General features: G+C 46.6%; 1 protein-coding gene across 1 annotated transcript in view; it reads right to left on the bottom strand.

Annotated features, from left to right (window-relative positions):
• Positions 1-25,818, bottom strand: part of LAMA2 (laminin subunit alpha 2) — a 630,290-nt gene that overhangs the window by 446,405 nt on the left and 158,067 nt on the right. The window lies entirely within an intron of this gene.

Raw genomic sequence — 25,818 nt, 5'->3', positions numbered from 1 at the left:
GCCAAGAAGTTATTTCATAATCAGTTCAAACTCTCTAGTGAATGACAGTCTGAATGTTCTTTGAATTGCATATGCAAATGAATCGTCTCTTAATTTTTCTCTTCTTTTTCTTTTCCATTATTCCTACACTCCATTTTCATCACCATGGTAGATTGTTACCCAGCTTGTTTTGCACATGTTCCATAATTTATATTACATTATATTTTTAACCATATTGCTGTTCAATGGAGGTTCTTATATAGTGATCATTGCCATAGCATCTGAACACCTTTTAGCAGCACATGCCGTAAACTAATAATGTCTGTCACATGTGGCTTGTTCTCTCTCTCATCCTCTATCCAGGAAGTGTGTACAATATTATGCCTTGATTTGGCAATTTTTAGGAATGATTGCACTACTGTATGTATTACACCCTGCGATCCTCATTCAGTAAAGCATTTTAGCCCGTGTTTAACTTTAAAGCAATTGCTTGCGTGCTTTGCCGGATTGCATGCAATATGATAAACCACACAGCAAGCTATAAGAATTATAAGCCATAGGAGGAACATTCATTAAATCAAGCCTACTCCCCCATATCAGCAACACTGACCAAAGCCTGTGAGCTGTGGAAAAAATGATTTGCTTGGGCAAACTGATGTGTTAGGTTGAGCTTACACATTAGCCTTTCATGCCAGAAATAAATCAGTTTTACATCCTCAAAAATATAATTTAATATGGCTTCAAGTTAAACAAAACCAAACAAAAGACGTCCAGGTATAGCTGGTCTGAACTGAGGGTATCCAATCCCAATTACTACTGGGGGAGATTTGAAATGTGCCTTCCCCATACCTGCTTTATCTGGTTTAATCAACTAATAACTAACTATAATGAACATAAATGTAACCAAAAAACAAGGCTTTTGCCAAGACTGGACTTGAAATTGTTGCACATTTATGAAGCTTCCTTGGTGATATAACTCTCCACCTTTTCCTTGATGTATTGTGCTAACTGAATTAATACAGCATCATTCAGCTGATTCCTTTTGATCTGCTAACTCTGTTCTCCTTACTGTCCCTGCAATTAACCTGTGTGCCATTTAATTTCTGAGCTTGGTGGTCATGGTACAGTTATCCTCTGACATTAAAAGTTAGCAACTCTCATGTTCACTTTAAAACCATGTTAAACACATTACTTGAGCAAGGCTCCCAATTAGGTACTAACTTGTCCAATTTGTACAGTCAGTCAATCAATAGCTGAGATTTTCATTGAATTTGCAGTTTTCTGTTCCTTTATAGATTACAGCCTACTTTCATTACATTTTAAAATGTGTATGGTTATATCTGCTGTATTTCTACTCAAAGCATTTACTGGTGTTTATTGCTATCTACATCAGGGTTATGTGGCAAAGAACCTAAGCATTGAATGACCTGTGATTCTCTGTAGAGAGTCTCCAATTTGACTTATAGCCTTGTTACTGCAACTTGAGGACAGGTAATGCTAATAGCATAAAAGCCAGAAATCATTGCATTTAATCATGAAGACCAGCATAACAACTAACTTCCTAGAATGGGAGCCTAGTGAAAAGAGGAAAAGGTATCATGGGGAAAAAAATTACAGACCATGGTTTGGGAAAATAAACACAAAACTAGATTGAAAAAGGTAAAACAGCAAAGAAAAAGATCCCAGCAGTCCTGTCTCGCACTTTTTATACACGTTGACACTGTATTTTATTTATATGAACATGCATGTTAGTGTGAGCACACATTAAATAATGATCACCAAGGACCACATTTTGCATTGATACTAATCCATTAATTTCAGTGCAACTCAGGACATAATTGGACCCCAAAGTCTTGCATATTATCAGAGTAAACACAGACAGCTATTGTTAGACGTTTCACTGAAGAGACATTGTCAAGGTCCCACTGCTTCAAATAGAATAAAACTTGTCACTTTCGATCCCTGGCTGTTTCATGAGAAAGAAGCTGACAGGAAGAGGGCAGAAGCCGCACCAAGTGCACAAAGCTCATTTTAAAATGCAGCCAGCACTCTAGGTTTGTCACTTAGTGAGCTGCCTTGCCTTGAAGCTAAGATTTTCTCCCACAGTTAATGGACAAACATTCCAAATGCTCTTTTAACACAACCCTTGTTTCCGAAAGGTGCTGCTTAGTTTTTTGTTTCGGTTGACATTTTAGAACACTATGAATAATATTTTAAAAAGTTTTATTTTTCTCTCCTCTGGCTAAAACCTGTTTGCATCAGAAGAGAATCTTGAAAAGAGGCCATTTTGGAACAAAAATGTTGGCCACCATTCCTAGAGCTAGGGTTGCATTTGTGAAATTGTGCATCAATAACCCTGGTTTGCTTTAGCAACATTGAGAAGCAATGAATGAATTTCTTTGAAGGTGCACCATTTAGGATTCATTTTGAATTCTGGATATAGAAGCAGTTGCCAAACGCCAATGACCAGCACCCAGAATATATGTACTTCAACTTATTAATAAACTCTCTGGACAAAATCTGAAGCTGCTTTTAAAGCCAGATATGGTTAGACAGCTATTGGCCCTAGTGTATTTGGGTGGAGGATTGGTTGGAAAAGCCTCCATGGCTCAGGTCTAGATCACTTAAGAATGGATCCATGACTTAGTATTATCACCACCAATGTCACTAGTCTCTTCAAAAGATAGTGCCATATTCTTTTGGCAAAGTAATAGCAAAGCAGTGCTAACATGAAACAGGATCCCCAGAAGGGTGGCTAAGATTAAGGATAGCTGTGTGTGCATTACTTTTATCCCTGCAATAGACATCAAGGTTTGTATCAGACACATGAGGAAACACCTGCTGCAGTGCCTTTTCATGGGATGAGAAAGCTGCTGCTGAAGCACCAAGTGATCTTACCCAGCTGGGCTAGGGACAGAAGTTGCACGTAAACCGGAAACTGGTTTACACCTGTAACAGAACAGACATTCAGTGCACATAAACCAGCTTTTAAATGGATGAAATTGTTTTAAAATAAACCTGCTACCTAATGTAGTATCAGACTTAACTGATTTTGGTCAAACTGGTTGATGAAACTTCTGTCCCAGATCCCTTCTTGGTTCAAGTTAAATCAGAGTCCCCCAGCATCCCAGCATGCTCTGCAGTCCTGGGCTGGGCTGTGCTGTGTTGTCTGCTCCAAAGAGCAGGGCTGGCCCCTAGCTGGAGCAGTGAGAGCTGGCTGACAAAGGGGTGGGTTGGGGTGGGTTGGGGAGGGAGGGAAACCTAGCTGGGGATGCAGCCCAGTCTACAGGGGGAGACTGCTCCCTTCCCCCCTCCCTACCCCCCCAGGAAACCCCAGATGGGATCTGGGGCCATGAAGGGGGATTAAAACCTGCTTCCCTCACTCAAATTTACTGCTGGCTGTAACTATGGACTACAAATCCCAGAGGCACCTAGAAGCGGGAAGAAGAAGTGATGAGCAACTCTGCAGAGTCCTGCTGCTGTGTTCTAGGACTAAAAATCCCAGCAATCTTGGGGGCAGCAGGAAGAAGAAGCAAACACACAGCTCATATTGGACGTGCCAGAGAGCCATGCTCTTGTGCCCCCCAGCTTCTGGCCAGAGCCACTGCAGGAATGTGGCTGCATTTCATGAATGTCTGTTCACTTCTGTTTCAATTTAATCTTTGCAGTTTAGACTAACCTGCATGACTGAATCAATTCAGCCTCAGGCTTTTTGACCATCTGTACTAAGCCCTGGAGAAATAATTCCAGCTGAGTATCCTCATAACCCATGGTCCTCTTCATACCCAAGTAAAGCCCAACATTTTTGGCCCATGGGCCAAATGAGCAATGCCAGGTCCATCCACACACCCAGTGGAGGCCCAGTCCAGCCACACAAAAACAGCCGGGTGGCAGCCACAGCCATCAGAGAATTGCCCAGTTAGGGCACTGACATGTGGGGCTGAGGCCCAATTGGGCTGGTCTCCAGTTCAATCCAGCTGTGTGGAAAAAGGACCTAATCCCTCTGGCACAGGGCTTGGAAATTTGATGGCAGGGGAGCAACAGCAGTTTTCCTGTTGCCAAATTTCCAGACCTGTAGGGAGACCCAACGGTCAGATTTCATGGTTCTGCAGGTCAAATCTGGCCTTCAGGCCAGGAGTTGAGCACCCCCAGCAAAGCCCAAAAAAGACAGTGTTTTAAGGATCAGCCTTTTTATAAGTGTGTTCAAGGGGAGAGATTGCCATTTAAACTGACCCACAGCAACCAGGGTGAATAATACATTTCTGATACAGGCATACAATTCTAGCAGTTCAGAAACTGAAAGCATGTAAAAGCTTGCATGATAGCCAGGACTTTTTAACCTTTAAATGGAGATGCCAACACAGTTGTGAGCTATGACAGACTGTTTGCACATTCTCTGGTACCTTTCTGAAAGTTTTACATCCCACCTTTACAACAAAGGCAGTTGAAAAGAAAAATCAAAGACATGGAAGGTCACATTTTAGACATTCATTCAAATAACTTCTCAGAAGGAAAAGCGAGAGAAAAACCAGAAGGAAAAGTGAGAGGGAGAGAGAGAGAGAGAGAGAACAAGAGCTCCAGATAGGAAAGGAAGGCCTGAGAATCTGTAGGAAAGGGAAGTGCCAGCCATACAGAACTCATGCCCTCTGGCCAGATTTTTAAAGGTATGTAAGTGCCTCTGTCTCAGTGGGCTGTGTGGGATTTAGACTCTGGCCTTTTCCAATTACAGACAACCATTTAATACTACTCTACGGACCCAATTCCTCATTGCCCAGAATCTTGTTATAGTCATTTGTTCTTGTAGAATGAAAACAAAGTACTACCAAATTAAGAAGACAGGCCTTCAAGCCCACTTTATATTGCTGTACCAGTCCCTACAATGAGAACCCAGTGCTGTTGGCTTACCCCTGGGCCACCCCTGCCAGGACACTCAACATACAAGTGCAGGATATTTTAACCATGCCTTCTTCTACTTTACTCTTTTCCTTCCCTTCTGCCATTGGCAGAAACCATCCTTACATTCATTTGTATCTGAGTAACATGGCAAAATTATGGCAATTACATTTGGAGGAAGGAGTGAAAGAGAGTTTATGGTTAAGCTACTTGTCTGGGGCTCATGAGACTTGGGAACTGAGGCACAAAGAAATATGGCTAATCTGTGAAACAGGCATAAAGAGTTGGAAACAAGGAAATATTATCTATTGTGGTTTTATTTAGCCTGCAAACCATTACTTGCCACCATGCTCCATGTACATTAAACCTTGAGCTCACTGACTTGCTACTTTGGGTCCCCAACAAGCTCTCCAAGGCTAGGGACAGACATTATACATAAACCGGTTTAAGTGATCCGAAACTGGTTTAAACCTGTAATAGATCAGATGCTCAGGAATATAATCCAGTTTGAAAATGGCTGAAACTGGTTTGAGATAAACCTGGTTGAATGTAATAGTATCAGACTTAACTGATTTGGGTCAAACCGCTTTATGCAATGTCTGTCCCAGAGCCCTTGCTGGTTTAAATTAAACCACAGTCCCCCAGCATCTCAGATGCTTTGCAGCCCTGGGCTGGGCTGTCTGCTTCACAGTAGGGCTGCCCCACTCCTCTGCTCACTAGCTGGAGCTTCAGCAGAGACTGCAGGCACAGCAGGGTCTGCTTGTCTTTCCCTGCCCCACCCCCCACTCATCACGCCCTTCCCAAGCAGTGATTCCCCCCTTCCCTCTCCCACAGCACAAGCCATAGTCAGCATGTGGAATGTTGAGAGGTGTCTGTGTACGGCAGACAGGACAAAGGCAGAAGGGACAGTGTCTGCCTATGGCCTTTTGGAGCTAATCAACAGGTAGGCTGGTAATGTCCCTCCATTCCTTCCTTGTAAAAAGTTGTTAAGAAGAGCTTGAACTAATATGAGAGACTTTTGTTTTCTTGATGGGCTGATAAACACTTATCAACTCCCTGTTGGTTCCCTTGCTGGTCAGAAGCAGCCAGGGGGGGAGAGGAACCCCTCCCTAATCAGAGGTCCTGCTGGGGCCTGGCCACACCCTCTTCCCAGCTCAGCACCATGGTAGGGAAGGGTGGGCTACTCTAGCGCTCCCTCCCTGGATTGTAGTCTAAGTCACATGCAGGTATGTGCCTGCATTTTCTCAGTCCAGAGGGAATGTCTCTACACTTGCAAACAGGTTCAGCCTAGCCAGGTTTGACTAACCTCCAAAAATTTAATCAATTCAGGCTCAGGCTTTTTGAATGCCTGTCCCTATCCCAAAAGAATTTTGCAGTAAATGCTAAACTCATTTGCCCTTTTTTCCTCTCTGACTACCACACTGCAGAAAGGAATATATAGATCTCGATTTCACATGTTTCTTCTTTGTGTATTTAGTATTTCCCAATCACCTGGGACTTGCAAATTTCAACTCACTGACAATTAATAGAAAGGATGTCAGTGACATTTGATCCTGCCCTATTACCTACTTATCTGTGAGAGATAATTTTTCCCTGTTTTATGCTGCCACAATGAGACAGCCAGAGGCACATGACCTGAGGCCTTGCTCAGAAAAGAGAGTAGGGTGCAGCTGGTGTGAGGCATTCTCTATAAAGACCTCTTTCAGCTGTTGAATTCACTTCCAACCTCATCCAAAATAGACATGGCCATTTGACTTTCAAGGGCACACTGCAAGGCCCAGTTGACGTCCCAAGTTATGAGAGACTAGAACAACTCTGGAGGCAAATCAAAAATAATAACTGTGTGTTCAGCTGTTGGGTGATTGTTGCATATTATATACAGGGTGGTAGAGATCATGGGGATAGTCACTGGAGCAGCCTATTCATATGGACTATTTTTAAAATGTGTGAAGGAACATCTAAAGCAAAGGACACACGTTAATTGTATGGAGATAGATATGAATCCAGACCAATATATACCTTTCAAATTCGTCTTCTTGCCACTGTAGAATATACAATTTAGACACTGTAGGGTTTTTTTTCTTTCTCTTTTTTTATAACTAGTAGGCTGGTTACAATGCACTCAAGACATCCCTCTAGACATTTATTTTGGCAAGTGGCACATGGAGGTTCATTCCATTAAGAAATACTCGATTGTATTATTTATCTTTTCAGGAATTGATCAGGTAGGCACCCTGAAGATAGAAAAGCTCCATTTTGCAAGGGTTTCTGCAGACCTACAAGCAGTATATCCTAGAAATGTAGGAAAATATATATTACCACTTTTAATTTTTTTCATTAATGATTGAAAATTGTTTTAATCAATTCAGGCTCAGGCTTTTTGAATGCCTGTCCCTATCCCAAAAGAATATTGGGGCATTATGTTTCATAATCCTATTGTTAAAGAATTAAAATTGTGGGGTTTTTTTCCTTAAAGGAAATTCCAATAAGAAGACAATCTTTCTCTTAGCAAACCCCTATTTGGCACCACATTTCTTTCAATGTTTTGCTCAGGCATTGTCTCTTCAAAAAAACAAATAAAACAGTATGCCTAAATGCATCTAACTTTTCAAACCATTCTTCCTAGTCTGTAGACAACTTTGAAACATTTGTGCAATCAAGCAGATCTGTTTGCCACTGAATTTGTTTTAAAAAGACAAAGGGGAACATGCCAATATAAGATGTTCTAAGAAGTGTCACTGGGAAACAGAAAAGATATTTGTCTGTTATAGTACTAAGCTATGCTAGTGTGTGGGAACACAGTGGGTAGAAAAACTGGGACAAAACAAAACAAAATGTTGCAGCAAAAATGGTTTCCAGCTGTGCACGGCAGGGAGTAACTTAATGCACTGGATCCACAATGTAGATGAAGAGCTTTATACAACTGGAAAATAAGTCCAATTTGAAGAAATCACTGTCCAGACACAGCAAAACTTGCAGACTGGAAAAAATGACACTAAGCCCATTTGTCCAGCAGCAACCAAAATCAGAGAGCACACACTGTATTCTCAGTTCTTGTTTTCTTACTCACTTTAAGTAATATCTTCAGCTTCAATTCAAAAAGACATAAAAAAAGAAACTCCACATGTAAGATATTAATAGGCAATCTCGTTTGGTGATAGCAACCCTTACAATTACTAAAAACACTTGAAAAATACTGATTGTATGGTGATGCTACCTTGTATTTCCATGGCTCCTGACTTCCAGGCTAGGGACGGAAATTACATGCAAATCAGTATTTGTGCTTGGAAACCATAGATTCAGAGATGCTAGGGTTGGAAGGGACCCCAACAGATCATTGAGTCTGAACCCCTGCCTAGGCAGGAAAGAGAGTGCTGGGGTCACATGACCTCAGTCAAATGCCTATCCAGCCTTCTGTTAAAGACCTGCAAGGTAGGGGACAGCACCATGTCCCTTGGAAGCCCATTCCAAATTTTGGCCACCCTTACCATGAACCAGTTCAAATCTGTAACGCAACAGAAGTTCAGTGCACATAAACTGCTTTCAAAATGGCTGAAACTGGTTTAAGATAAACATGGATGGATGTAGTATCAGACTTAGCTGATTTAGGTTAAATGGGTTTATTGAGCTTCTTTCCCAAATCTCCAGATTCAAGTTAATTCTCAGTCCCCCCGCATGCCAGGACCTCCCCCACAAAACCTGCTTTGCAGGGTAGGCAAGCTAACTTTGGCCCAAACTGTCTGCTCCAGCCAAGCAGGGAAACCTGCTCTATTGCCCCTTGGCTTCTGGCCTAGGCCACTGCAGGCATGTGGTTGCATTTCAAAAGTGACTGTCTGTTCACTTGCTTTTTGTTTCAACCTATGCAGTTTAGACTAACCTGCAAAGATTTAAATCAATTCAGCTTCAGGCTTTTTGACTGTCTGTACTTAGCCCTAAGGACCTTGTAAACTTTACCCAACTTAATCACATAACACTTCAGGTACCCCAATTTTTCATATTAGGAACCAAGTCAAAGAGATACTGGATCACTACTATTAGACTGGATAAGAAACCTGTCATGTAGCCAGAACCCAGATATCCTCTCACATATCCATGGCTGCAAATGAGTTTGCGAGGCAAAAATCACAACATATAGATGGTAGATAAGAACCTGACTTTAATGAAGTCAAGAGCAGAAATCTCATTCAGTTAAACAAATTCAATTAAACAGGATTTAATCTAATAAACATTTTATAAAATAAAAAATAGTAGTCACTTGTTCTGTTCTAAGCAGGGAGCAACAAAAGCAAATATATGACCAGAACCACTTATTAAAGGATGCCTTAGAGGTTCTTCCCAAATTGCAAACCACTGAAATGTTGGAAGAATATTCCTAACAGCAGATGTATAGCTTAGACAGGCCAGTAGACCCGTGACCCTTATTAGGCCTAGTACCTAGTTGGTTTGAAGTCAAAGGACCTCTGATCTATGTAGAAGGACACTCTGAAGAAATTCCCCATATTCTCTTGGTCTTGTTCTTACCAGATTAGTTTAACAGCTTCCTCATGCACTACAATATGCTTGGAAAGGCTCCAGCCTTTGGACATTTACTACATCTGAGTTTCTAGAAGTCCCTTAAATGATGGATCACCTCATGGTCCTGCCCACTCCCCACTACCATAGCCTGCATGACTCTTATTCAACAGAATAAAATAACTGAAACGATGCAATGAATAAGAAAAAAAATCCATGCAAGTGCTGTTTATAAAAGGGATAAAAGGCCACAAACAGAGCTCCAATGCTATTCTGGAAACACACACATTTTTCCTTTAGAGCCATTTCATTTTCCACATGAACACCACATTTTGTTTTGTCAAGAGCTACTCCTCGCTTCTGTCTTGACGAAGTTATTGTTTTATGCATGGCAAAGCATTGTTATGTACCTGTCCTCTTAGATGTGGAGAAATATCAGACACCAGGGTTTTATACTTCATTTGTACTGGCTTCAAGTTACCATCAAAGCCATCATCTACCAAGGCACTACATTGAAGAATCAAAATTAGTCACTATGGCCTTGAGCCTCCAAGTACTTACAGGTTGTTCAAAAGGACTTGAATGTTTGGTATGTTCCTGTGCAAGTCAGAATAAAGGAAACAAGGCAAAAACATGCACTTAAAGTCCTCTTCACTGAAGAGAAGCCCCAACTAAACTTGAAAGCACAAGGACAGAGTCCAGATGTAGAATTAACATGCCCAAGAGAACATGATCGTATTTGATATCATCATACCCTTGGCTGCATTGTTGGCCTAACTTTTTTAATCAGCCCAGGGGGTAAACTGATGGCCCTGCAACTATATTCCCAGTAAAGTAAGAACCATTTCCCATATTTGCCTAGGTTAGCTCATTATTTTTAACTCTTGTTTTATTTATGCCATGCTTCAAACCTGCACTATGTAAGATGAAGCTAGGTATATGGTAAAAGTTTTCAACGCTTGATCTGAGCCTTCAAGAGGCCGAACCAAGTCATTATGATTATCCATCCCAACATGGGGTCCGACATCAGGAAAAGTTCCCACACCTTTCATTGACTATGGATAAAGCTGTGGGTTTTGTCTGTCAAGTTTGAAAAATCAAACATGTCATGTTCTATAAAATGAAGACTTCTCATCTATAACTTGCTGTCCTTCAAGATTCCACTGTTTTCTTAGACTTCAAATTTTGTTCTTCCTAGGAAATTACCTACCCTCTGTTATATCTATGAGGTCCTCAGGACTTTGATACAAATCATGAATGATTTTGCCCCCAGTTGGTGATGCATAGGCAGTGCATGTGGGTGTATGTGCACCCCAAGATTGGCAGTGCAGCCCCTGTGATTGGCCACTACCAAAGCTGCTGGTGGCACCTGCGGGAGGTTGTCACTTGCCACATACCCCTCACCACTGACAACGCTGGTGGCGTCTGCGGGCAGTCACCGATCACCACTGGTCACCACTGCTGGTGGCATCTATGGGTGTTCACCAATTGCTGGCAGCATTGCGGGTGGTCGACGACCACAAATTGGCACTTGCCACCACCCATCCCCCCCGCCACCAACATCATTGTGGCCACCTGCAGGAGCTCCCCACTTGCCGCCACCACGCCCCCGCTGCTGATACCACCACCGCTGCTGCTGCCTGCAAGCAGTTGCCATGTCTCCCCAGCCTCTGGGGACACGTGTAGTTCATGCTGCCCCCCAATTTGAAAGAAGCAACACTGGCATTTTAGCATCCAGGAGCATTTTTACACTTTTACACATGCTCGGGGGGGGGAGGGGGCAGCATTTAAATTAGAGTGGCTTCCAAGAGAGCTCTCAGGAGCTGCTCTAATTAGAACACCTGCGGCATCTAGTGTATTCAGCGTCCTGCATTTCAAAATGGCAGTGGGGATACTTCAACTAGAGCTCGTTTCATGAGCTTTAGTTAAAGTGCCCCCACTGCCATTCTGTATTGAGGGAATGCAACACGCTGGAGTGTTCTGATTAGAAAGTTCCAGAAGACTTAATTGAGTCTGCTCTGACACATTCTAATCAGAACGCACAAGAGCATGTGTATAGGTGCCCCAGGAGTTGCCCCAGGAGTTCTTAGGAAAAATGTAAGAAAGGCAGTTCTTCACACAGTAACACTTAAGAAGCACAACTTTGCACAACACTAGCCAGAAAGTTATCTCCTTTCTATTAGGGCTGTGTGAAGCTTTGGAAGCTGATTCAATTCAGAGGAGATTCGGCCCAACTTGGTAGCTGAATCTCCAAATCCAAATAGAATTGGGAGACCCATTAAATGCTCCAAATCGAATCGGAAGACTCCAAATTGATTCAGAGAGATTCGATGCAGATTTGGAGATTCAGCCATAGACTAAATAGGCAGCAGTCCTCGAGGATATTGAACACAGTTGCTTCCAACTGGTAAGCCTGTCTTTGTGGGCGGAGGGGGGAGGGAAGAAGCATGGGGGGCCAATGCCCCCACAGCAAGGGAGGGATTGGGGCTGGAGCTGGTGCTGGAACCAGCTGCCCAGCTAGGATGGGCAGGTGCAGGACTCGGGGAGGGGGGCTTCTGCCACTGCACGCCACCATGTTCTGGTGGTCCAAGAGGGCATGGGAGCAGGCATGTGCCCCCAGATCTGCACGAGGTGTACTGAGCCAGGCTGCACTTTTGGAGGCTAGCTCCAGCCACCTGCCACTGGACTGTGCTCCATGGGGTGGCTGGAGCCAGGGCTGTGCTCCAGGTGGCTAGCCCCAGCCACAGCTCAGAGCAGAACCCTGGCTCCGCCCACCCTGCAGAGTGCAGTAGAACAGGGGCTATGGGGGGACTGCAGCCACCCTAAAATTCCCCATAGCCCCTGCCACCAGCCCTTCCCTGTTCCAGGTGCACACACCTGCTGCTATGTCCTGCCACTGCTCACCCAGCTGGGGTGCAGCAGGGTGAAGTCGCAGCTTGTCCAGGAGGTGCGGGGAGGCTGAAGCGGCTTCTGACACTGAATGCTGCTTGTCCAAGGCACTACAACAGCACTGTCCTGCACCTCCCTAGCCCTGCTGGGTGAGTGGCAGGGCATATCCCCCGCTCCCAGTGCATTCTGCCCGGAGTGAGCTGCACCTGCATCATGCCTGTCCCCTCGTCCCAGCTGGACAAATGGCAGCAGGGCATAGCCCCCACTTCCAGGACTGCCATGTCTGCATCCCATGCACTCCCTCCCACCCTGACTGGCCAAGTGGCAGTAGCCAGAGCCCCCACTCCCAGTACCTTCCATCGCCCATCTGGAGCACAGCCCAGCCCAGACTGCCCCGGGCTGATCCATGGGCACACACCCGCTGTCATGCCCTCCTGGATCAGTGGTGCACAGCTGTATGCAGTGGTGGGAGCCCCCCCTCCCTAAGTCCTGTGCCCCTCCCCTGCCCCTCCCTCACTGTTAGGGCATTGTACCCTCACTGTTGGGGCATTGATCTGCCCCGCCACACCCCTCCCTTTTCCACCTCTGCCAACCACAACAGACTTACCAGCTGGAGGCAGCTGTGTCCAGCCTCCTCAAAGACTGCTGTTTAGTCTTTGGCTGAATCTTCGAATTGGTGCTGAATCTTCAGATCTGAATCAGATGAATTGAATCAGGACAGTGATTTGAATCACTGAATCAAATCACTGTCCCTCTGAATCATCTGAATCCAAATCCGAATCAAATACTTGCCACTTCGCACAACCTACTATATATCTCTTGCCTTTCTTTTCAACAAAACTTATTTCCTTCACTACCAGTTTACTACCTAACCTTGTAACTTTACCAGACACTTGCTATTATTCTGAAACCATTGGCTTCCTTGAGAAATGTCTAGCACTGACTGTTTCTAATTGGTTTAGAAGCAACAGAAAAGTAGGTTATGAACAGTAGGGCTGTGCAAAGCTTCGGGTGCCGATTCAGTTCAGAGAAAATTCAGCCCAATTTGGTGCTGAATCTCCAAATCTGAACTGAATCAGGGAACCAATAAAAAGGTCTGAATTGATTCAAAGCTCTCCAAATCTTTGGAAAAGATTCAGAGAGCTTCTATGATTTGGACAGTCCCCCTGCCCAGTCCCCTCCCCTGCCTGATGCAGCAGGGAGCTGCAGCCAGACTCAGAGCTGGTAAATAGGGGGTGGGGGAGAGGGGCTGGAGGAGGGGTGAGGGGACCATGGGGGGACCCCTGCCAATCCCCATCCCTTGCCTACTCCCCAGCCCCCCAAATCCAGCCCGCTCCCCCAGCCTCCCCCATGGCTGCCCCACCCACCCCAGCTCCCAGTGCTTTAAAAAAAAGCTCCACTCACTGGGTGCTGCCTGGCAGAGGGCAATCCCTGCTGCCCCCCACTGCCCCACACCACATGGGAAGCTCTGACACAAGCCCCCTGCCCCCCCTCACTCCCACAGCCCCCACATGGCTGCCTTGCCAACCCCAGCTCTGGCCCTTTGAGGGGGAAAAAAATGAGAAAAACCCCAGAACTCACTGGCTCCTGCAGTGGCCTTGGGGCTTTGCGGGGCTTGTGCAGAGCCCCCCACATGGTGGAGAGCAGAGGGGGACAGCGTGGATCCTTCCCCCCCCCGCCCCACCAGGCAGGAACAGAGAGTCCCGGGTTTGGGGGATTTTTTTTCTTAAAGTGTCGGAGCTGGGGCGGGTGGGACAGCCATGGGGGGGGGGGCAGGGGGCTCGTGGCAGAGCCTCCCATGCAGTGTGGGGCAGTGGATCACCCTCTGCCCAACAGCAGCCAGTGAGTGGGGTGTTTTTTTTTTGAAGTGCCAGGAGCTGGGGCAGGCAGGGCAGTCATTGCTAGGCTGGGAGAGCGGGCAGGGAATGGGCCTGGGTGATTCATCGATTCAGCTGATTCAGCAGTGGTTGAATCTCTGAATCAGATTTGGCCAAATCAATTCAGGTCAGTGATTTGAATCACTAAATTGAATCACTGTCCCCTGAATCAGCCGAATCCGAAGTGAATAGTAGCCGCTTCACACAGGCCTAATGGACATGTAGCCAAGAGAAAAAGGTACAAGTGAAAATTCAGAAAGAACCAGAGATGGCTATGTTTTAAATGAATTGAGCTTCAGTCGCACTGATTTCAGTTGGAGAGGCAGGTAAGCTTTCAGGGTAATTCTCATTTGAACTGAACTAATTTACTCATTACATTAATTGCCAGTACAAGTAGTTGCCATAGCACTTAACACAAACTGATGAGGATACATGCAGTTAGTAGTCACACCTCAGACATGTTATGAAAACACCAGTGAACAAGAACAACTACTTTGCACTTCTTAGGAAGATTCAGAAATACTAGGGAAACTTCAAAACATAGCATTATGATAAAGACTAAGTATAGGCATTCAAGAAGCCCACAGAGAAAGCGTTTCAATGCTCTAACTTTCAAGCTTTACTCTAAGTGCCCAAGGTTAGGTTGGAGGAAAGCGAGGGGTGGGGGGAGCTCAGACCCTGCCTGCACAGGCTTCCCAAGCTGCTGAAGACTCCTGAGTAATGTCCAATGGCTGAGCCTGGGTTCTGTGCATCTGGGGTGTATATGCATGCCTGTGCCGCAGATCTCTGTGCATCTGGGGTGTTTATGTGTGCATGTGCTCCAGATGCCTGTGCATCTGGACACCTAGGTTGTGTGTGTGTGCGCACATGCATGTGCGCATGCATGCATGCATCCCAGATGCCTGTGCTCTATGTATGGGGGGGGTGTCCCAGATGCCTGGGTTCCTTGTGCGCGTGTGCGCGCGCGCGCACACACACACACACACACACACACACACACACACACACGTGTCCCAGATGTCTGTATCCCGCCCTCCCCCCCTCACCAAAGCCACAGCCCCACGCAACCTGTCCAGATCCACGAAGCCCCGAATGAGTAGCTCCTCACCTGCATGGACTGGGAGCCCTACCTGGATGAGTAGGGCCAAAGGATTTTGAGTCTGCAGCCACAGGTTTTTCTGCCCATGTGTGCCAGGCATCACTGCCCACAACCCAGGTGGGCCAGACACAAACCCCCTTCCCCTCTGCCTCCCCAATCTACCCAAGGGGAACATACTGGAGCTGCAGGGAATGTGGCTAAAGGAAGAATCTTGCCTAATTTTATTCAAATGTTGAAGCTGCCAAACTTTTAGTATGTTTATTAAACAAGAACTGTAGAATGTTGCCCATTCCAAACTTGGAGCTGACTTCTCAGTTAACACTGAGAGACTGGGAAGATACCCTGGCTGCACTGGGTGATTACACCATTGAAGGGGGGAGAAGGTGGGCAGCTGCAGGGGTCAACTCAAGAAACTTGAAACTTTGGGGCAGCAGGGGGAATGCCATGTGAAAAACTGATGTCCCATTCAATTAAATGTTGCAGCTGCCAATTTTTCCATGTGCATAGTAAGAAAAAATGTGAAATGTTGTCTCCTCTGGAACTTGGACCCGAGACTAGGGGGCTGCCTATCCTTGCAGAGGCTGCACCATACCCCCACAGAAGGACCCAGACTGGGAGTGGTTAGAGCACTGCCCTGTGAATGGGGTGAGCGGGGTGCCCCGATGCTCCATGGGATACCAACAGAATGCAACCTACCATGAGCCATGGTGGGATCTGGTACAGAGGTTCCTCATGGCACTTCACCCTATAGCACTGAAGTATGATACCACATCCATCCAGGGTTATCTTAGAGTGCTATAAAAATGATGGATCCCACTCTATGTGCCCTGACCATCTGTTCAAATCCAGATCTAGAGCTCTTTCTGCATGCTTACCGCATAAGTATAGCGACTGTAAATGTCAGCCGTAAGAATTATTTAGCCATATTACACATTAAACTGAAGAATAAAGAGGTTACTTTTCTCAAGTCACACTGTAAGGCCCCATACCTGTTTTGCTAGCACATCTGCAGAACATTTTACAGCATCCACGTCAAAATTAGTGATAGTGCAGGACCCAGAAATCCCCAAGACATCACTTCCTGCTCTAAGATGAAATACAGCTTCACAGCTCTTAATAGGAAAAGCAGTTTTTATCCCACTCTGCCTACTTCCTTCTTAGTTGGCAGTTAGTTAGCTAGGCAGGAAACGTAGTGATTTTCATAATTAAACTGAATATTAAATATATTAGGCGCTAATACAGATTAGCATCTTTTCGTTCATAGATTCATAGATGTTAGGGTCGGAAGGGACCTCAACAGATCATCGAGTCCGACCCCCTGAATAGGCAGGAAAGAGTGCTGGGTCTAGATGGCCGCAGCTAGATACTTATCTAACCTCCTCTTGAAGACCCCCAGGGTAGGGGAGAGCACCACCTCCCTTGGGAGCCCATTCCAGACTTTGGCCACTCTAACTGTGAAGAAGTTCTTCCTAATGTCTAGTCTAAATCTGCTCTCTGCTAGCTTGTGGCCATTGTTTCTTGTAACCCCCGGGGGCGCCTTGGTGAATAAAAACTCACCAATTCCCTTCTGTGCCCCCGTGATGAACTTATAGGCAGCCACAAGGTCGCCTCTCAACCTTCTCTTGCAGAGGCTGAAAAGGTCCAGTTTCTCTAGTCTCTCCTCGTAGGGCTTGGTCTGCAGGCCCTTGACCATACGAGTGGCCCTTCTCTGGACCCTCTCCAGGTTCTCCGCATCCCTCTTGAAGTGCGGCGCTAAGAATTGCACGCAGTACTCCAACTGCGGTCTGACCAGGGCCCTACAGAGGGGAAGTATCACCTCCTTGGATCTATTCGTCATGCATCTGCTGATGCACGATAAAGTGTCATTGGCTTTCCTGATGGCTTCGTCACACTGCCGACTCATGTTCATCTTGGAGTCCACTAGGACTCCAAGATCCCTTTCCAATTCCGTGCCACCCAGCAGGTCATTCCCTAGGCGGGAGGTGTGCTGGACATTTTTCCTCCCTAGTTTCAGCACTTTGCATTTCTCCTTGTTGAATTGCATTCTGTTGTTTTCTGCCCACTTGTCCAACCTGTCCAGGTCTGCTTGCAGCTGTTCCCTGCCCTCCGGCGTGTCCACTTCTCCCCATAGCTTTGTGTCATCCGCAAACTTGAACAGAGTACACTTCACTTCCTTGTCCAAGTCACTGATGAAGACATTAAAGAGTATCGGTCCAAGGACCGAGCCCTGCGGGATCCCACTGCCACACCCTTCCAGGTCGAAACTGACCCATCCACCACGACTCTCTGGGTGTGACCCTCCAGCCAATTCGCCACCCACCGGACTGTGTATTCATCCAAGTCACAGCCTCTTAACTTGTTCACCAGTATGGGGTGGGATACCGTATCAAAGGCCTTCCTGAAGTCTAAGTATACGACATCCACCCCTCCTCCTGTGTCCAGGCGTTTCATAACCTGGTCATAGAAAGAGACTAGATTAGTCAGGCACGATCTGCCTGCTACGAACCCGTGCTGGTTTCCCCTCAGCATAATTTGTCCTGCCGGGCTCTCGCAAATGTGAGCCTTGATAATTTTTTCAAAGATTTTGCCAAGGATGGAGGTGAGACTGACTGGCCTATAGTTGCCTGGGTCCTCCTTCCTCCCCTTCTTGAAGATGGGGACCACACTGGCCCTTTTCCAGTCCTCCGGGACTTTGCCCGTGTGCCACGAGCGTTCAAATATTCCTGCCAGTGGCTCTGCAATGATGTCGGCCAGTGCCTTCAGCACCCTCGGATGGAGCTCATCCAGGCCTGCCGACTTAAAGGCATCCAGTTCTTCCAAGTGACTCTGCACCATCTCAGGGTCTACGCATGGTAGTCTGGCGCCTTGCTGCTGCCTCTCTACAACCCCAGTGAGAGACTTGTCGTGCCCCTCGCTTAGGAACACTGAGGCAAAGAACTCGTTGAGGAGTTCAGCCTTGTCCCCCCTGTCCGTCACCAATTGTTTCTGCCCATTTAGCAGGGGTCCTATTCCTCCCTGGGCCTTCCTTTTACTCCCTATATATCTAAAAAACAATTTCTTGTTGTCCTTTACTTGGGATGCCATCCTCAGCTCCATGGTAGCTTTGGCCCATCTAACTGCCTCCCTACAAGCACGAGCAGAGGAGGTATATTCATCTTTGGTGATCTCTCCCTGTTTCCACTTTTTATGTGCTCCCCTTTTGGCCCTTAGGCTGCCCTGGATTTCTCTGGTCAGCCAAGGAAGTCCCCTGGCCCCTTTCCCTCTTTTTCCTCGCATCGGGAACGTCTCGCTTTGTGCCCGAAGGATCATTTCCTTAAGGCACAGCCACCCTTCTTGGACTCCCATCACTTCACACCAATGCTCCTATGTTACAAATGATGGATCTTTTAAACATCCTATATCAATTCTTTATGGCCAATGTTCTTCAAGTATATCTAAAAAGTAGTAATTTGTAGGGCTGTGTGAAGCTTCAGGTGCTGATTCAATTCAGAGGAGATTTGGCACGACTCAGCAGCTGAATTTCCAAATCCGAACTGAATCAGGAGACCAATAGAAAGGTCTAAATTGATTCAAAGCTATCTGAATCAATTTGGAAAAGATTTGGAGAGCTTCAGAGCTTTTCGCAGTCCCCACTTGCTGCCGCAGGGAGCTGTACCTGGACTCCATGCCGGTAAGTAGGGGGCAGGGGGAAGTGGGCATGGAGGAGGGGGGAGGGGACCATAGGGGGACCCATCTCCTGCCTGCTCCATCTCCTGCCTGCTTTCCCAGCCATGTCAATGGCTGCTCTGCCTGGCCCCAGGTCCCAGTTCAAAAAAAAAAAAAAAAAAAAAAAAAAGCTTTGCACTCACTGGTTCCTGCCAGGCAGGGGGCCAATCCCCATTGCCCCCCACTGCCCCCCAATGTGTAGGGGGGCCCTGCCATGAGCCCCCATCCCCCACCTGCTCTCCCAGCCCCCTTCATGGCTGCCCTGCCCAGCCCCAGCTCCCAATTAAAAACAAAAAAACCACACTCGCTAGCTGTTGTAGCAGCTGTCAGGACTTCTGGGGCCTCATGGCAGAGCCCCCCATGCAGCATAGGGCAGTGGGGGGCAGCAAGGATTGCCCCCCACCTGGCAGGAGCCAGTGAGTGTGAGGCTTTTTTTTTTTAAGAGCAGGAAGGGACACTGGGGCTGGGAGAGTGGGCAGGGGATGGGGGCTCATGACAGAGCCCCCCATGCAGTGTGGGATAGTGGGGGGCAGCAGGGATCACCCCCCCCAGCTGGCAGCAGCTGGTGAGTGAGCGTGGGGCTTTTCTTTTTAAAGAGCCGGAACACTGAGGCTAGGCTGAGAGTGTGGGCTGGGGATGGGGCCTGTTTGATTTGGTGATTCAGCTCATTCAGTGGGGACCAAATCTCTGAATCAGATTCGGCTGACTCGATTCGGGACAGTGATTCAAATCACCAAATCGAATCACTGTCCCCTGAATTGACCGAATCTGAATCCAAAGTTTATACTAACTGCTTTGCACAGGACTAGTAATTTGTTACACAGGCCATAATTTTCTCTGTAAAAGGAAGAAGAATCAAAATGTGTGGGTGCAAGGTACTAGATTAAATATAATGTATTTGCTTGTAGCCTGCATAGTCACACAATATATCATTTTTCTCTGTATCCAAGGATACCAGAAAGTAGTTTGATTTACATTTAAAAAAAATATCTGGTGGGAAACTGTATTTAGAAACAAAGTTTGATGACAGACTAACAGCATTCTTCCGCAAATTTGTACCGTGGTTGAATGGGTGTATCAAACAAAGTTTAAGCAGATGGCTGTCAGCAAACCAATGACTACACACCAAGACTGAGAACTAGTGAAGAGTAATATGCAACATGATACACAGTACAGAATTCTTGTTTGTCAATGCCAAAAGACGCTGACTTGAGAATACTAGAAAGCCAGTTTGAATATCCTTTTATATCTACTTTATCAAATCAGGAATATTAAATTATAACAGTGCCTACTAATGCTCCCTCTAGCAATGTTGTGCCTATACATCCCAGTGCAAATATTCCTTGTCTGCCTTTTAAAACGAACTCAAAACTGAACATGTGAAACACCTTTACATTCCAGTAATATCAGTAGGAACTGCATACAAATGAGATCTCCATATGCTGCTTTAAAAAATGCATTGGTTGACATCAAGAAATCTAATCCTATCATCCTTCAAACTGCATTTTAACTGGCTTTACTTTCACAAGTAGGGAATAATGTGCATGAATAAGGGTTGCAGCATTGGACTCTCAGCCTGGAAACAGATTTATGAATGATATAAGCAAGCATAACAAATTACTCTAACCATGACTGTTGCTACACTACCCTTTGTTGTGCCACAATAGAGGAAAATCAGTGGTGCAGCAAAAGGTAGTAATAGAGTCTGCTGCTTTACTCCAGTAGCCATCTATTCTGCCCAGCTTTCCCTGCTTACATAGAGGTACCTCTCCATAACTGGGAAAGTCAAGATTTCCCACTCATCTAGACCCATCTCCAGCAATCCCAGGATCAAGTCTGGGAGATACATGTTTTGCCCAATAAAGTGGATCAACTGTGCCTTAATAAGTGAGGCACAGCTGCTCCACTTAATTCAGCAAGATCTACCCCTAGCCTTGGGGTTTGCTTTTCAAGGGTTAGGGCATTGACATGAAAGTTAGAAGAGTGCAAGTTAGTTTCAGGTCCCCAGTGTGGTGTATATGCAACAGCCACTTTTTTTTATGTAGCCGTTTCAGATTAACAGAGCTTGTCTTTAGCTCTTCCAGCTGATTGGGAGACATGGCTGAGTATCTGAACCTTATTTCTATACACATGGCTGAATATCTATACCTTATTTTCTATACAGTTTTCCAATCCATTTCACATCAGCTGTCCACTAAAGCACATAGTTCCACATTATACAAACTCTGCCATAATAATAATTGGCTAGACATACTTTTGCATCCTTAAAATAGGAAAGCATTTGGCTGAGCTTGCAAACCTTACTTTTAACTTGATAGCATTTCTATGTTTATCTGTTTCTGTCTGTCTCCTGTCTGGTGGTAAATTTTGCAGGCAGCATCTTATAATTCTGTAATATTAAGAAAAAGTTCCATATATCAGTGGCCAGAACCATTCTGATTTTCAGTGAAAATGGGCATAGAAAATAGGAGACTATACAAAGCCTCTATCATTGGTGGGAGAAAGCAGGACCCTGACTTAGAAGAAGGGAACAATGGCGAACATAATAGATCGCTGGTGGGTGAGAGGTTGGGAAAATTTGCTATGGGGGATGGCAAGAGAGAAGAGACATGTAGAATTCCTGACATGGGATGAGGTGGGTATTGTAGTAATAAAAGTTATCATTTAAAAGATGCCTCCTAATTTAGAGGAAATTAGTAATTGAGATATGGTCCCTCAGTTAAGAAGCTGTTAGTCAGAGCCAGAAAGGGTCTAGAAATGTTGCACACTGTTACACAATGAAAGTTTTTGTTATTCTCGTATGCCTATAGTTATTGAACCCAGTAATCGCTACATGGTGTCAGAAGTGGCGAATGAAAAAAACAACTTGAGAGAAATTGAGTTCCAAATTAAAACAGAAGTTAGAAACATAGCAAGAGGAACAATGCAGACCTATGAAAGGACAAGGGCATCTGTAAGTAATCCTCCTGCACAGTTATAGTCTAAGTAAAAAGACAGTTAGTCATGGAAATTTTGCAACCTCCACCTGCCCTTCTGTTGTCAGGCAATATAGCAGAGTAATGGGGGGCATTCAGACAAAGGTTTGAATGGTACTTGACAGCCACAGGAGCAGAAGATAAAAATGACAAAGTCAAATCCTCAGTTTTTTTTGCATGCTGTGGGGTAGGAAGTCCTGACTGTTTATACCTTAATTTCATATGTTGACCCTTTTTTTTTCAGGTAAATTAAAATACTGTCCAAAGAGGAGTGTACTGCATGCCAACTAAGGATGAGAATCTTGAAAGACACAGATATTTTATTTACAAACCAACAACAGAACAAAGTATAGATCAGTACGTTACTAAACTAAAGGGATTGAGTAAGAACTGGGTTTTTTTGGGAACTTGACAGAACCTCTGATTAGAGATAGGATTACTTATGGCACTGCAGACAGAACATTACAAGAAAGGCTGTTGTGTGGAGGAGACTGTGGCAGGGCACCATAGGTGCCTGCTACTTTAAGGGCCTGAAGGTAGCAGCTGACAGGTGCCTGATGAGGGCAGCCAGTTTGGACCTAGGGCTGCCTGTATAAACAGGGCAGTTTTGCTGCTGGAGGCCAGGCAACGACATAGAGTGGCTGTAGGGCTGCTGGTATCATCTGGAGGTAAGGGAAGAGCTGTAGGGGATGGTCAGGAGGCTCCTGGTCCTGGGCATGACCTAAAACTGCACCTTGTCAGGAGTGGGTGGCCTGGTGGGGCTCTCAGTGGTATGGACGCCCCCAGGAAATGCCAGGCCAGTTACCACCCTGGTGAAAGGCGGGTAGGGGTGCCTTAATCCTAGCCCTCACCTTCAGGTGGGTTTGCTTACCATCGGAGGTAATTGTGGGGTGCAAGCCCTGAGAAGAAGAGTGGGGCCAGGCATAGCTGTGGCCACCTGAGCCCACCAGGGAGCAAACCCCATGGCCCGCCAGTGAGGGGATGGTCTGGAGCCCCAAGTGAGAGGCAGATGGAAATTAGGACCCCAGTGAGGGGGTAGCCCCAAGTGAGGGGGCTGTGATCTGTAGCCCCAAGTGAGGGGGCAGTGTGGTAGCCCCAGGTGAAGGGGCAGAGTTATGGAGCCCCAGTAAGGGGGTAGCCCCAGTGAAGGGAGAGAGATCTGAGAGCCCCAAGTGAGGGGGTGGACTTCTGGAGCCCCAGTGAGGGGGTAGCCCCAGTGAAGGGGCAGAGATATGGAGCTCCACGTGAGGGGGGCAATGTGGAGCCCCAAGCAAGGGGGAGTAGGCCCAGGTAAGTCTTCAGACACCTGAGGCTGAGGTTTGAGCCAGAGGCTGAGTGAAAGGGGCTCAGCCCCAGAGTGAGAGAGACGAGTCCTGACCCCGGCAAGTCCTCCACTGCTGGGAGGCCGAGTGTGGGTTGAATGTAAGCTCTGAAGTAGCACCACAACCTGCTGCCCCGGGAGGGGTGGGAGGGAGTGAGAGTCTCCTGTGAGACCCTGGGGCATCTGTTGTGGTGTGAGGTACCCCAGCTCCCCATGTCCAGGAAGGGGGACCCGGAGAGAGTGTGGGCTAGCGAGGCTGGAGGTAGAGTGCCCCCTCAACTGGCCCATGCTGGGGTCAGGACCAAGAAGGTCAACAGGGGCCACCACAAGGGGCACCCAGAGTTGTGGGCCTGGGACCCCACCTGGCCTTTGAGGTGAGGCCAGGGCCTGTGTAGGCCCAAAGGTCCTGAGTAGGGACCACACCCGAAAGGGGAGCCAGCTATGTGGAGCTCGGCAGCCCAGATGAAGGTGGCATAGGCTGCTGGAGTGGGAGGACCAAAGGAGGGTCCTATGAGGAGGATTCTGGAGCCTAGTGTGCTTGTTACATCTGTATGCCATCTGTGAGGCTTAGGCTGTGGTGTAGGGGAGGAACGGAGCCACAAATAGCCCCCCTGGCACCGGGGCAAAAAAAAAAAATGTGCAGCCTCCCACCTTATTTAACAGCTTATTAATTTTCCAGCAAGTCATAGTGAGTGAGACAGGTGGGCGGCGTGCCCAGAGGCAAGGGGGAGGCCGGCAATGGCTGGCCTGAAAGAAGCCCACCTTGCCACAGAGATTTGTCCCTAGACAAGACTATCCAAATGCGTAAGGCAGCAGAAAATGTGAAGGTCCAGGGTGCAAAGCTGAATGCACTGACAGGGGTTGTTCATTCAGAATGCAATCAGAAAAAGCAAGATCACAAGGTGCAGTTTTTTACTGGTAAGAACCTATTTCACACACTGGAATTTTCCATTTGCAGGGAGAGTATTAACTTATGCACAATGTAGAAAGCAGCATGGCCCCACACTATAGGAAGAGGAAATAAACAGGAGGTAAAAGGCACAAGGCAAAGTACCCATAAGGCTACACATGGAGGCTGGGGACGGACATTACATACCAACCAGTTTAAGTGATCAAAAACTGGTTTATACCTGTAACACAGGGACGGGCAATTATTTTGGACAGAGGGCCACTTACTGAGTTTTGGCAAGCCATCGAGGGCCACATGACAGGCAGCCAGGGGCAGATAAATATTAATTTTCTAAATTTTTTTAGGGGCCCTGCAGACCAGATAGAATGGCCTAGCAGGCTGCATCTGGCCCCTGGGCCGCATTTTGCCCACTCCTGCTGTAACAGAACAGATGTTCAGTGTACATAAACCAGTTTGAGAATGGTTGAAACCGGTTTGAGATAAACCTGGTTGAATGCAGTATCAGACTTAATTGATTTGGCTCAAACTGATTTATGCAATGTCTGTCCCAGACCCCTTGCTAGTTTAAGATAAACCAGACTTCCCCAGCATCCCAGCATGCTCTCTGGGCTGGGTGGGGCTCTCTGCTCCACAGCAGGGCTGGCCTCTCCCCTCTGTTCCCTGGCTGCAGCTCCCCCCACACCCCATCATTACTCCTTGTTAAGCAGGAATTCCCCCCTCCCCTCTGCCTTGCTGAGAAGGTGTGTGCATGTTACCTAGCAGATCACATGCTGGCTATGGTGAATTAACAAGTAGCTTGTAATGTCCTTGTGGCAGGCACAAGGGCACAAAGATAAACTTACCCGGAGCAGGGAGTGAACAGAGCCAGCGAGACACCATGTCAAGTTGGGAGTGAACCAGAAGTGGAGATGCAGCAGGGAAAAACACCATGGCAGAAGGGAAAAAAAGAACAGTGGGTTCGGGAGGAGCCAGGACCAGCTCCTGCACCAGCATGGGCATGTTTTATGGCAGTATACTGGCACCAATTTGCCTCTGGGCCCCTTGGACCTGGGATAAAAACCCTGGTGGAGGGCAAACAAGGGGGACCGGAAGTGGGTTCTCCAGCTGGCCCAGAGAGGCCCAGAGCAGAGCCCCACTGAGAAGAAGTGGTGTCTGCCCCAGGAAGGGGCCTCTGAAAATGAATTGAGCCCAAGAGGGCTGACAGACTTACCTGAAACAGCACCATGTACTCCAGACATCTCCAGACAAGATTGGGCTGAGCAGGGACCAGAGGAGAAAAGGAAGGATGGATGTCCGAATCACAGCAAGCATAGACCAGAGAGGGCGAGAGATACATCGGAAAGCGAGGTAACCCGGGGTTGGGAAGGAATCTAGTCAAGACGAAATATGGCCTAAGGAACCTCGGATGAGACAACATCTGAATCCATCTAATATGACCCAACAGGCCAAGGTATAAGAACCTATACCAAAACAGACCTAGAAGACTGGGAAACAACATCTGTGGTTGGCATAAGGTGGGGTGTAGGGGAGGCAGAGCCCCAAATGGGAAGACAGATGGGAAAACTGAAGGAAGGTACCAGGAAGGGTAGACTGACCATCTTCCTCCCAACTAAATGAATTTATTCCATCAAGATGTGGCAGTTGAGAACCCCTGAGGA

The sequence above is a fragment of the Alligator mississippiensis genome, chromosome 1 (assembly GCF_030867095.1).
Source record: "Alligator mississippiensis isolate rAllMis1 chromosome 1, rAllMis1, whole genome shotgun sequence".
In the NCBI taxonomy this organism is placed as follows: Eukaryota; Metazoa; Chordata; order Crocodylia; family Alligatoridae; genus Alligator; species Alligator mississippiensis.
Note: the sequence above shows the minus strand (reverse complement) of the source record. Positions and strands in the feature narration are given on the sequence as shown.